The sequence below is a fragment of the Argopecten irradians genome, chromosome 5 (genome assembly GCF_041381155.1).
Source record: "Argopecten irradians isolate NY chromosome 5, Ai_NY, whole genome shotgun sequence".
Classification (NCBI taxonomy): Eukaryota; Metazoa; Mollusca; class Bivalvia; order Pectinida; family Pectinidae; genus Argopecten; species Argopecten irradians.
Genome location: NC_091138.1, coordinates 12,113,949 through 12,126,606, shown reverse-complemented (window position 1 = coordinate 12,126,606; position 12,658 = coordinate 12,113,949).

Below are 12,658 nucleotides of genomic sequence, written 5' to 3'. Positions count from 1 at the left end.
AGTTCATTCCATAATGATTGTTTTATGAATTGAGTCTTGAAAGGTTTATTTTTGCAAGACTCTAAAGACCCGTTTCATAAACTAGCTAAAATAGTTTAATCACAAAACTACGACAACCTTCTTTTCGAAGACCTGCAATAAGAAGAATTTCAACAACGTATCTTTCTGTCCTGCCGCGTCCGAATTCCGATGTCACTTCATTGTTTCTTAGTTTCTGTCATGACGTCACAGTTTCGACCCATGTTATATTACACTAGTGACATGGATTATATTAAAATATTACGCGGACAAAGTCGCCGGATAACAGACTTGTGTTTACATTGAAAGATAAAATGACCAAAATAAAAAGGTCAAAAAAGTTAAAACATCGGAATATAGTCATAAAATGGTTATTGATGCGAATATTTGTGAAAGATGCGATGACTATTAAGAAGAATCTCGGACGATTCTGAACAGAAACGTGACGTCTGTCAACAGCAAATTAACCTAAGCCAGATTAGGACGGTATACATAGAGAGACCAGACATTTGGTTTACATCTGTTAACGTATGACGAGTAAATATCCGGTTATTTATCGTCGACGGTTCATCAAAAACTACGGAAATGTATTGCATGGTTACACTAAGTGGGTGACCACATTCCACACGTTTTCAGTTTCGTAACTTATCGTCAGGCTACGACTTAATAATTCCTCCGTTTACTGAACAAATTACTATTTACCATTTTTGATAAATGAAAAAATATATATTGTATTTCTTAACATTTTCTTTTAGTAAAAAATATGAATATAGTCTAATAACACAAGTGGTGCTTCGACGATTAGAATTCATATTCTCATGGACATCAAACAACAAAGAGTCAAAATTCCAATTCCACCGAAATGACAATATTCTATTAGGCTTGTCATGCGGACATTGTCTCCCATTTACACGTATCTCCGCGGTTTATTACTGACACACGTGTAATTCAAAACATGACTTTATATGGTGCTACACCCTCTAACCAATGAAGTTTGAAGATGTCCAAGTCATTGTTGTCTGTTAGCTTTACAAGTGAATCAATTGACATGGGAGTCAACAATTGAAATCGGAGTCAACTGATTGACATGGGAGTCAGCAATTGAAATGGGAGTCAACAACTGACATGGGAGTCAAATAATTGCGTTCTGATCGGGAAATCCCCTTCCTTCATTTTGTCTGGGCATCACTAGCGTGACCTTGACACGATACGTCATTAAAGTTTCAATACGGGTACATAGAACGTCTGAGGTTTTGTGTTACCGTCCACATATTATCTCTATCGAAAAAAATCCACGTGACGTGAAAATAAACAGTCATGGTACTTTATAATTTTTCCTTATTACCAATACATTTTAAATTAACCTGATCCTACTTTGTGGGTTTCTCAACGAAGCCCCTAACTAAAATATACATTTTTTCCATTCATTCTAGCTCATTGGTTTTTAGTTTGGATATGCAACGGCTTTCTGAATAGCAAGTAGAAAAACGAGGAGACTACGGAAAAGAAAAAAAAATGTTAAGCCTTTTAATTTGTTAATATTTTTTTTAATCTTGACATTACAGTAACATATCAGTGATATATGGGGCCAAAACAGGTGTAAATGCAGACTAGATATCGTGTTTGTACAATTACATGTAATTATGGTTCCTCGTTAATTAATACATCTTGACAACTGAGGTGCTACTAACAATCACAAACATGTTTACATGTGTATGGTTTGTAGTGGTTTCCGTGCCAGATACGTACATGTGATTACACCTTCACAGCCTCTAAGGTATCATTATACAGCATCTATAGCGAAATTTCGGTCAAAGAGTAAAACAACCGAATTAGACCACCGGGGAGGAAAACGTTGTAGAGCCTCTCTGTAGGGGCCCCTTTATCTTAATGTAATCTCGAATCTGATTGGACAGTCATTAGATTGTGGTGAGCATGGAGGCCGATAGCAGCGAGAGCTATTAAGATCTCGTCCTAGATCACGGGTGACCATCTTGATTAATTCCGTACGCGTTTTGACCTATTCTTCTGGTTTCTCCATCTGTCTTCTAAAACATTACCAATATTTATAGAGCTTTGGGTCATTGAATAATTCACTCAAAGGGAGATAAATCTATCTATTTTTATTGACAAGATGTAAGCTTATGGTAGCTAAACGTATACAGAATGCGAAACCATATAGGATCAGTATATAAAGCACAATCAGACTTATTAATTGATTTAAATAACTGTTGCTTTACTATTTCATTTACATCAATACAAATGGGGATAGAACACAAAATGTTAAATTTATATCCCGAATTCTTCTGTTAAACATTAATGCTATTTGTACATATAATAGGAAATATGAAGGATTTCACACCAATTAACTTTGATTACAAAATAGCTAGCATGTTATTATACGTCTGGTGTCACAGATATCGATAATCTAAACAACCGACTCTAGTTCACGCAATTTACAAAAAAGTGTAATAAACTGATGTTCAAAAATATAAAAATTGAAACAAGCAACATAATAAACATAAGTAAAACATTGTTGCAATAACTTTTAAAATGTGTATAAGAATAAATCTACAGAAAACTGATTAGAAAAGTCTTGGTAATCACACTACATTTCAGGTATTATAGTGTCGAACATAGGGAACCAAAAAGGGCAACGATATAACAAAACAACAGATTTGTTAACGAAAGTCGACAACAGTATGGTAAGTACCGCATGGCGCCTTCTAGAACTGCCAATTACACACCTTCATAAAGATATTCAACGCTTTTCTTTAATTATTAAGTAAGCATTATTAATTTAATCTTTGTAATGGATGTCATGTATTACTATAATCTGTTTGTGTTTGTTAATGTATGAATTGGCTTATTTACAAAGCTTATGGTTTTGTTTCATCCTGCATTACTAATTACACAGTGCTATCTATTAAACAGTAGTTTACAAGGCATCATACAGGTTTGTCCGTGCCTACAAGTCTTTGTCGCAACTTTTTCGAAATCCATCAAAACGTTTTCAATAAATTAATGAAGAAAAAATAGCAAGTCATTTTTTAAAATTAAATAATCTAAATTAAATATTTTTATTCAGTACTATAATGAAACCATTAGGTTTGATGAATGAAGCTAAAAATTATTCAAATGGGCAGGCAGACGTGTATGATATTTTGTAAACATTAGTTACATTGTGCAACACAAAATGTATGCATTGTAAAACATGCTTGGTTTTTATGCCTAATATATGTTTAGATGGAAACATACCTGCAGAAATTACTTTACAATAACTAATAATGTGAAATGAAATTATAAACCACAACTTGGTAGTCTGACCGTACGTACTTATTTCATTGCTCTTTATATGTGAATATAATGATTTTTGGCGATTATACCTCGCCAGACAACACTATAGGGGAACAGTTCCCTCTGGAAAGGGTCATAATAATATTGTCACCAATCAGTTAATGGTGAAATCTATTTATATAATGATAACAGAAAATAAAACATGACAAATGAAATAAGATATTAGCAAAAGCAAAAGAATATAGGCCGATTGGCAATATCAAATCAGAATATTGATACATTGATACAATAGACTGGTAGGATCATCAAATTGTATAATGATAAAACCATGCAATATAATGAAAACACAAATTAATATTTAAATGGAGCAAATAATATGGGATCCAATCTAATTCGTTATGTTTCTAGACTCGAATAGTTTTATACTTTAGGTAACAAAAGTCATTGAGAAGTGAAGACATTTTTTAAAATTTATAATCTGTTTGGTTGGCGATCCACGTGATGCTGTGACAGCAAGTTTAAGTACGAGTTTCTTCCCTTTAGTCAACAATTGTCGCTGTACATATGTTCTATATGTGTTTCTGTTTAAGTGGAGATTTTGTGGCCATCCTTAATATGTAAATTTTTTGTCCTTTTTATTCATAATTAAAGGGCAAATCACCTCGTGTTTTCTATTTTCGTTTCTCCACACTGGAATGACGTCTTTGCCCTATAGGTCAGAACGTGATATAGACCAGATGACACTAGAGAATGGTAATGAAATGTCAAGTCTTCAAGAATCTTTGAATGTTTGTTATATAAAACTGTCAACATAGGTACTATAAGTGTTTTGCTAGTTTAACCTGAAATCATTATTCAATGAAACTGTATAGGGAAGTCTATTTTCAATCAATTAAATACAGAAAATGAATATGTCACCATGTGCTATATGGTTATTTCGATATTTCGCCCGTGTAACTGTAAGTGTCATTTATATTTCGTTAAACACGCACTATAGTCTTTTCACAACGCCATAACGAAATAAAAACATTAAAACATGAAACAATGGTATTTATTAGGCATCGTTTGCTGTATTTCGCTCTTCGTTATATTCTATTCATATAGATATGTATGCTATCATATAGAATGCACAGCACTTTTAGATATGCTGATGCAGCTTAACCGAGTTAAAATGAAATGGATTTTGTTAGCGAGATTAAGAAAAGAACTAAACCATAGCCGCTAGACTCAATTAGCATGAATTATCTTGTCTCCAAATGTCACGTTATCTGTGCTCAAGTTGCTTACGGTCAGCTTAATAGATCTCTTCAGATTCCATTTACACGTATTTACTGTAACTGATTAGGAGAAGCTAACTCTCTATAAGTTGTCTCGAGGATGACAGCAGATTTCAAAGTAGGATAAAATAATATCAAATTGTCATATGTATGACGACCGCCTACAACTACTCGCTTAACGCTGACATGCGGGTTTAATATTGGATATTGCACAAAATAGATATTCACATATGTTTTCAAATTCAATTGTGGTAATTGAACATTCTCTACCAACTGGAAAGTAATTTTCCATTACATAGGCCGCATTACAATTTAACGGACTGGTAACACTGGTGATTCGTCGAGGTTGTCGATTTGGCATACGATAGATTAGATCTATATTTTGGAATTAATGAACCAGATATTATTTACTGATCTATTGCTACCTGGTCTAAATATTCATGTTATTCTCAAGTCTTAGTGTCCTCGTCATTGATATTCTGTATTTCAGTATTCTCATATCATATTGTCCCTATACATTTTAATTTTTATTTCGGTAAACTCAGGTCTTATTGTCCCCATACATCATATTCTGTATTTCGGTATTCTAAGTTCATATTGTCTTAATTATTTAAATTCTGTATATCGGTATTCTCAGGTCTAATTATCCCCACACATTTATTTTGTGTTTCGGTATTCTCAGGTTTTATTGTCTCCATGCATTATATTTTGTGTTTCGGTATTCTCGGCTCTTATTGTCCTGATCTCTTATATTCCGTGTTTCGGTATTCTAAGTTTATATTGTCTTAATTATTTAAATTCTGTATATCGGTATTCTCAGGTCTTATTGTCCCCACACATTTATTCTGTATTTCGGTATTCTCAGGTCTCATTGTCCCCATACATTATATTTTGTGTTTCGGTATTCTCGGCTCTTATTGTCCTGATCTTTTATATTCCATGTTTCGGTATTCGAAGTTTATATTGTCTTAATTATTTAAATTCTGTATATCGGTATTCTCAGCTCTTGTTGTTTTTGTCATTTATATTCTGTATTTCGGTATTCTCATCTTTTATTTTCCTCATCATTCATATTTTGTATTTCGGTATTCTCAGCTCTTATTGTCTGTTTATATTCTGTGTTTCGGTATTTCCGGGTCTTTTTTTAAAAGGGCGTCCTAAACTAATGTAGTATGTAACTGAATCTTGTTAATCATTAGAAACGAAACGTTACTGACTCTTGCTTGGAAGGCGAATGGAATACTCAGATAACAATAATCCATTAAACAGTGACAAAAGCTTGCTGTAGTGATATGGGAGAACCAATTTGTTATTTGATAGGCCGTCAGACATGGAAAGTCGATCAAATAATACCGAAATATCAATTGTTCGCCCACGAATTTGCACACCTAACAAACAAATAACAATCACGCATACCTGTATCAAACAGCACGGCTAACGCAATGACCTGAAGCATATCAGGGCTTTTAAATTAATATTTTGTTCTATTAAAAGAGTATCAACATTTCACTTGACATCCCTTCAACCTTTTTATAGTCTTTTCTATTGCTGTTATCTTGGTCACAAGGTTGATCTGACAATTTGAAGGACCGTTTTATTTATAATACATTGGTCCTGATTGACATATCAAAACTGAATCGAAACTGAACCAAAACTGAAATTAGGTTTGTTTATATCTTGTCATTATCTTCCTCCTCGCAATATTTTTTGTTTTAACATGATTCTCTCACTTACTTGATATTGAAGTATGTTATGTGTCAGTATTTCTAATGCTTCAATTAATGCAATGGTGAGGCCAAAAATTGAAAATTAACTCCGACAATTAAAACTTGTTTGAAAATAAAATCCCTTGAAGTTAGTAGCATATGTGTAAATAATTGGTAATCAAACGTTATGAAGATGTTGATAAAAAATAATCATAAGCACGACATGATACGGTATATCACCATATAGCATTTTTTTATACAGGATTGCAGCTCTGACTTTTGTATAACATGTATATTTCGTAATTGAAGTTCTTCTTCAGTGTCGTTGGGAACGGCTTGAGCAAGTTATATTTATATCTCTTTGTCAAAAAAGATTCTTATTTACGGAATGTAAGTAGATATATACAGGCACAAGTCATACAGCATATCCATGAGTTCTACATCACATAATCTGATAGCAGGTGGAGCCCACTGTTGATGGATTCCTGTAACACTCAAGTTCAGTATCCACTATGTAAACAGGTTCGTTAAGTCCCATTGCGATTCAGTTGTATTTGGGAACTGTGACAATTAGTCTCCTGGATATCTGATGGTGTAAGTCACTGTAGGTCGGTTTCAGCTATCAACTATGGATTAAGTAGTAATCGTCACTGGCTAGTTTATCGTAGACGATTTGCTTGTTTGTTTGATAGAGTTTACGTCCTATTTACCGCCAGGGTCACGTAAGGACGGCCTACCTTGTATGCGGTGTGTAGTGTGTATGAAATCTGAGATGGGTGTTTTGGGAGACTGCGGTATATTCGTGTTATGTCGTCTTGTATAGTTGAACTGTTGCCCATTTATAGTGCTATATCACTGAAGCATACCACTGAAGACACCAATCAACACGCCCCACCCGGTCACATTATACTGACAACGGGCAAAACAGTCGTCCCACTTCCGGTGTACTGAGCGCTAAGCAGGAACAGAAACTTTTAATGTGTCTTAGCCAAGGGTGAGCGCCTAACAAAAGGCAAAAAGTGAGGCGGTGTCGACGGAGACGTTAGGAATATGAAGTCAGTTTGGAAGAAGAGAAAATATGATCCAAAATTTAGTCGCCATTTACTATCATGCAATATGGGCAGCAGGTACAATCCAAAGACGACTTTTTTGGGTTAAAGGTACTCACTAAAATGTCCTGCAAGAACAGATATTCAAACCCGCTAGAAATAAACGGTTGTCAAATTATTGTTTCCCGCTTAAGGAACACATTTTTCTTTCCGCATGACATTAAAGATACAATTTAGTCTAAGGGTGCATTTATACTTGCATATTTATCAGAAACAGACCAATTCTAATGTAAGTTGGAGTACGTTTGTTTGATTAATTAACGTCCTTTTAACAGCCAGTGTCATGTAAGGACGGTCTCCCATGTATGCGGTGTGTAGTGTGTATAAAGTGCGTGGTGCGTGTTTTGGGAGATATTCATGTTATCTCTTCTTGTATAGTAGAACTATTGCCATTCTCATAGTGATATATCACTGAAGCATGCCGCCGAAGAAACCAATCAACCAGTCGAGAAACTGAAGCAACTTTTGTCTAGAACTACTCAAATCGCTCTTAGAGTAGCGTGTTGACCTTGTAATGCGCATGCACTTGTCTGAAAAATGATTTGTAAATTCAACAACATCAAGTGAAAGAGTTACTAAATCGCATAATTTATCAATATTTTATTCATTAATATTTTCTCTTTATTTTTTTATAAGGAATGTTGACGAATATTTGTATGTTTCATTTTACTTGGTGGTAAATAAGCCTCACTGAATTGTTCCCTTTAATATGCTTTAATCCATTTTCGGTTTAGAATATTTAATTTAAGCATTGGTTGTCACATTTTTGACATGCATTGATGTGTAACATACATTGGGTGTTCTAGCATAGCCAATGGTGCGCGTTAAATATGCTAGAACACCCAATATATGTTACACACCAACGCATGTCAAAAATATGACTCACAATGTTTACATTTACATTTATATAGTCATTCCCGTTATAAAAAGACAAAGGATAAAAAATAAAGTATGAAATTAAAAATAAAACTTATACGTTTGTATAGTGAAAAATACCATTCAAATATTTAATAATAATATTTTTCCATATTGATAAATTTACAGAATATGTTATAATCTTCAGTGAATTATTATACTGACGTAAAACCCAGTCGTTTTTGACATTTTGAACTCTGATTGTGGTATTAGTACGCCAGAGCCTAACTTTCAATGTAAACACTGGAAAATATCATACACTTGGCTTAGTAGCAACATAAAGGTATTGTGCAGCGGCAATGTAAATATAAGAACACAGATGCCAATATTTCAAAGTAATGCTATTAGACAATTATCAAATAAATGTATGATGAATTTGAATTTTTCCCTTATATAATCAGGAAGTCACATGAACCTATGAGCGTTAGTTTTCACGTTGTTCTTATCCATAGTTGATATGACAAAGACGATTAAAAGAACGGTAAACATTCAAGCCTAGCAAACACGTTTTATAACTAGATTTGAACTACATGGTATTTTGAAGCGGGAATGGTCTTATAGCCAAAAACGTCTTTGAATATTTATCTACTCCATCATACGAATAACTTAATCTTATGTCAAGGTTGATATTAATCGACTGCTTGAAGTAATTGTGTTTATTTGAACTCAGCTGAAAGAATAGATTCATTTCTATCAAGGACGCATGCACTAGCTGAGAACTAATTATGATTATTAGATCAGATTGTAAAAAAGCTGACACTTTATAAACCAACTATAACATCGAGATTCCTGTTTAATGTACCTGATCTGTGTTATAGTGCTATTTATTGCCACATCGCCAGTAAAATTAGGAACGGCTGACGGTTTCATTTGACAGGCGCATTAGCAAAGCTATTTTCGACAGTAGACTCAGTGGAAATTCAGAATAAAAACAAAAACAAATGCAGTTATTGTTGTACAGACTAAATATCAACCGCACAATTAAGAAGACTTTGTATCATTTATATTATTTTGATAACTTGGCATCTGTCAAAATGTGTTCTACGCTATTTGGGTTAGGGATACATCGTATGACCTTGACGTTGGCTCCAGTAATACATAATATATGTACAAACTTACAACAGCATAGGAATCATACAGAACCGTTCTATGGCCACATTGGTAGATTAGGTACATTAGGTTTTCCTGAGTGAGAAATATTTTGTCTAGCGGTCGTCGCACAAATTTTTGGCGACTGTCTCTCTGTTATCTAGTGGCGTTACTTATTCATCTAACGGCCATCATCCACTTTTCTGCTAACGTCACTTAATCAGCTGGTGAACGCCGGGCGTAATTCATTTGACCAGTGTCACTTCATTTATCTGATTACTGTGTTTCAAACATCTGATATTTATAGATATTTATCACATAACTAGTACACAGTATAAAAGTGGCGAAATCAGGCTAGGATTCGACGCTTCCGTCTCCCAAGACAACAGCGTCACAATAGTGTTATTACATATGTGCCCTTCGATATTGATGACGTAACCAGCGTGGCAAAGAAAGAAGATCCGATTTTTTTCCTTTTATGGAAGAGAGGGAGGACGGTGATAATGATGCACCACGAATAAATCGCGGGGGATAGTAACTAGGCTAAAGTTTCCATCGGGCCTTTTATCAGTAAATGTAATTGTGTAATTGTATCTGATCCATCGATTGATAATCCAAAATGTTTTTATAACCGTCCTGGGACTGCTATTCCAACAATGCAACTTAGTCCATACCAATACGCTGTTCGGTATAGAATATCTAATTAATTAAAACTACTTTCATCATTTAATGGTTGAAATATCATGCAACAGTGTTACTAGTTTAGAAACCAATCTTGATTTATCACATCAATTAAGCTAAAAAAAGGAAAAGATTCGCAATCACGACATAACGGCAGAAATTGTAAGCGAATCCGAATTTGTATATCAGGATATTATTTTTTATCGGCAATGGACGCTAATGGCATAGTTAGTCAATGTGAAAGACATCTTTTACATTGGTAAGGCAATTGATTACAATTATTTTTGTTTATCCTGAAGTTAATTTCATTTTCATTCATGGCAATTGCCAATTTACTTTGACGTTTTCATTTATGAATATTATGAAAGCAAATGTACGTTTTATTATTTAATATAAAAGCATCGAAACATCGAAAAAAATGTATGTTTTATTGTGAAAGGAAGGAGACATGTTTGTGATTGCTCCAGCAGACAATCCACAAAAAGTTAGTCCTACCAATAATGGAACAATGTTGTCTTACATCCTGTTACAATGGAGTACGTGATGGACAGCATTCACACACTCATTAACCGAGGGATACATTGCATGGCTTTATAATGTTCGTCGAGAACTCATCAAACATTGACGGCACAACCTTCTACAACCAATACTCAAATGTTATTACTGACACTAAACCTACCGATAGCACTGACGATAACAAAACGATAGAGCAATAAACTCACGTGTCCACTCTAACACAGTACATGCGCAATCGAGATTTAACCACCGTTTTCTTATTCTTTGTAAATGCAAGGTAGAATAAAGCTATAACTATGAAAAGCCATATACAAATAAGACCATTCAAATAAAGATGAAAAAGACAGCTACATGTATGTCATTTCCAATGAAAACACAAATCAATACAACAAAAATTTCGTTTCGTGATAATTTAATTATAAGGATTCAGGTAGATGTATGCTGAAGGCACGTGCATTACGTGCGTTTGTAGGACTCATGACATCAACGAAATATCTATCTGCCTGTATTGATGTGTTTTTAAGAATGTTTGTTAAAATGTTGCATGTGTTTGAGTTCAATTTTAATTTCAAACGATTGCATTGACAATTGTCAAATTGATTAGACAACAGGTATTGTCTTTATCGGTCTTCTCCCTATCTAGTGTCAGTTCCGTTTATATAGCGGGGGATTTTTGTATAATTTTGCAGGAAACTAATAGTGTTTTCTCTGTTGTAGTATTTGGAATGAGTTCTGTGTTTATAAGTTGCAGTGTCCTAGACGTTGTATTGGATCCCGGGGGACAAGCATACATTGGACCTAGCGTTACGAAGATATCCAATTTTGGATATTGCATATTATCTGTACCGGTAGATGTTTCTTCTTTTGAAGACAATGTTTGATAAATATTCTCTTATTCGGTCATCATTTTTGTTTTTACAGCATTATTTAAACCTGTATACATCTTCAACATAGAGAACTGGTGTACATCATGCTTACCGCACTGCAGGAATTTTTCACGTTGGATAGTTGGTTTCACTAAGGCATAAACGACTCCTATATATACATGTACGATGATGGAACCTCTATATATTATATACGTCCACTAATAACAACCTTGTAGCAATCCGGCAGTCTAATAGTGTGTTAAATTATTTTTTAAAATCTAAACTATTTAGAAATGAAATAATTTACGGTTGAATGTACGGAAGAGGTACGAAGTAGAACATAAATTATGAACATGACAAGAAAAAGGCTTCATAATCGTCTTCATTCATTACCTTCTATAACCGTGACTTTTCTTATCAGACACGTGTAGGGATCACATTGACACACAGGATGTACAAACACAGGTTTCCAAGCACTGCTAACGTCAGAAGAACTGCGCAGTTGTATCCAGTTTGTCAATTTTAACTGCCAATGTAAAGCACAATAGTTACAATAGGAAATATATCACAGTCAATATTTCAGAAATAAAAACTATTTTAGTGAGGTTTATACGTAATTGTCAGTAATACTGACTCCAATGACTAAATAAGAACTGCGTGTTAGCACGCAATTATTCTCGGATAAAAAACACGTTTCTGTGATTGAAGTAAACACTCCCCCACCATTTAGCATTATTGTCGGATATTGACGCAACTTCCACACCTACAACTATGTAATCCGTACTACGTCAGCTCGTCAACGGAGTATTTCCGTCCAATCACTAAACAAAGCATCATACAAATTAGAAAAATAAAAACTACGATGAAATTAATAAATAGTAACAAGGAAAAGTTAAAGCGTTGATGTGATTATTTAATGTATAAGTGGTTATATTAGGATGCTAACTGTCATCTTTGTACAGTAGAGTACAGTAACATCTGAGTAATGAGAAAAAACCTTTAAAATGTATAACAAAAAATGAAATTGTTAATTTAAATATTTATATTTTTCAAAAGGTACAAAAAGTCAACATCAATATATAATTATTGGTTCTAGTATCGCTTGACTTAAATGCTTTAACACACAAAGCGTCTATTTTATGTAATGGCTATAATCAAGTTGGAGTCAATCTATGCAACACACG